Source organism: Portunus trituberculatus, chromosome 37, assembly GCF_017591435.1.
Source record: "Portunus trituberculatus isolate SZX2019 chromosome 37, ASM1759143v1, whole genome shotgun sequence".
In the NCBI taxonomy this organism is placed as follows: domain Eukaryota; kingdom Metazoa; phylum Arthropoda; class Malacostraca; order Decapoda; family Portunidae; genus Portunus; species Portunus trituberculatus.
This window is the reverse complement of record NC_059291.1, coordinates 11,901,078-11,903,162: the sequence shown is the minus strand read 5'-3', so window position 1 is coordinate 11,903,162 and position 2,085 is coordinate 11,901,078.

The following is a 2,085-nucleotide window of genomic DNA, read 5'->3' as shown; positions in this document are numbered from 1 at the left end:
TACAGTACTAATCTTTCGTTATTATACTAGTACTTATGAATAGCATCTGTCATTACAAATATACTTTCACTTCATCATTCCAAGCCAGTCAGTCTGTATTATACCCATACATAGTTCGTTCAGAATCCTACTCCCCTTACTTTTTGTTCCTCAATATAAAGGTATACTGCTTCATTATACTATACTATATAAAGGTATACTACTTCATTGTAATACGAATGTTTGTGAATGTTCGCTATCATACCAGTACACTTTCACTTAATCATTTCGATCCAGTTAGTTTACAATAGACCCATACACAATTCGTTCAAAATCCTCTACCCCTCCCTTTTTTTTCTCTCATTGTAAAGCTATACTACTAATCCTTCATTATAACACTAATGCTTACAAATATCCTCTATCATACCAGTACACTTTCACTTCATTATTTCAAGCGAGTTAGTTTGCAATATATACTACACAATTCGTTCCAACTCCGCTTTTTTTCCTACTCAAGCTGCGCGACACAAACCCTTCCTTCAGTATGTATTACAATCCGCCGCGCCGCCAGACAGGCATCTCGAGTCTGACATTTGCCTTCCGTACCTTCACTCGGTTTTTGCGATGATTTCCGACCACCTGGATGTTTTGTCTTCGGGAAAAATGACAAGTCTACGCGAGATAATGATTTGTGCTCACTTTTTCTTTTTCTTTTTCTTTTTAAGGTGTGTATTTTATGTAGTTTTCTATTATCATTATTGCTTTCATTCTCCAATTTCTAACATATCTTCTTAGTTTTGTTTGGTTTTAGTTAGTTTTAGTTATTCATTAGTTGTTTGTCTTCCAGAGTTTTTAACAGTTCTGATCCTTAAAGTTAACCATTTTTTTTTTTTTATTGACATTCCGTTCAGATTTTTCAGTTTTCTATCATCTTAATTCCTTAAGTTCTCTTTTCTTTTTTTTTTTTTTACATTTCGAGTACATCATTAAAGAAGAAATTCTACTGTTTTCATTCATTACTTTACCCATTTCCAACAAGTGCTCATCGCTTCATAGTTTTGTTGGGCGTTTATTCATTGAAACAAGAACATCAAGGCTATGGTGAAACAGCAGCAGCAGCAGCAGCAGCAGCAGCAGCAGTACGAGTAAGGATAGCAATTCAGTACAAGCGTCACTGAGCCTGAGAGAGGGGTGAGTGTTCGCGGCCACTGGTAGGGAAGGGAAGGAAAGGGAGGGGCACGTACAGGACGGTCCGAGGCGTCAGAAGTGCTGGGTGCAAATATTTACCTGGCAGTGTGTCAAGTAAGTTTCTCTCTGGGTCCCTAATTTGTCGAGTCAATAGCGGCTTCTTTCCACCAGCGATCCCGGGAACAGCTGATTGAGGAAGCACGCACATCATAAAAGAGCACCGGCGGCTGGACTGTCAGGAGTGCGCGTTTGCTTCGACTATGTAAAAAAGCGAAGAAAAACAACACTAGCGGAAGACAACCTTAATTATATATTACTCCAGACAAGCGTAAGAGGAAGTTGCCACACTCGCACTCTCTCAGGTTAACCAAGAGTGTTGCTGAGGGGACCTGTCCTCTGCCTGCCTCGGGGAAAGGGAGGGAAAAGAAGCCTGAGAGAGAGAGAGAGAGAGAGAGAGAGAGAGAGAGAGAGAGAGAGAGAGAGAGAGAGAGAGAGAGAGAATGGGGGGAGGGAGGCACGGCAGCACAGCCCACCCGCATCCCGCCCGCCGCTGGAAGGCAAGCCAGGCAGGCAGCCACGGACTCACCGGACATTTTCCAAGAGTGACTAACAGGAGTAACAACTTTACTTTCTCCCTCCCACTGCTGCTGACCGTTGCCTTGCCTTCACTTTTGTCTCTTTCACTTCCCCTCCCACTCCCTCTCTTCCTCACCCTCTCTCTCTCCCTCTGTGCCTCTCTACCTATCTACTACCTACCTATTTATCCCATTATCTACTTATCTACCCTGCAAATGGGGACAGTTCCACAATTATCGTCACACGTTCCTAAAGATTAACCGATTACTGACTGAAGGCCGCACAACACCAGGGTCATATAGTGCTAGGGATCGTGAAAAGTAACAGAGGAGCAAGGAGGAG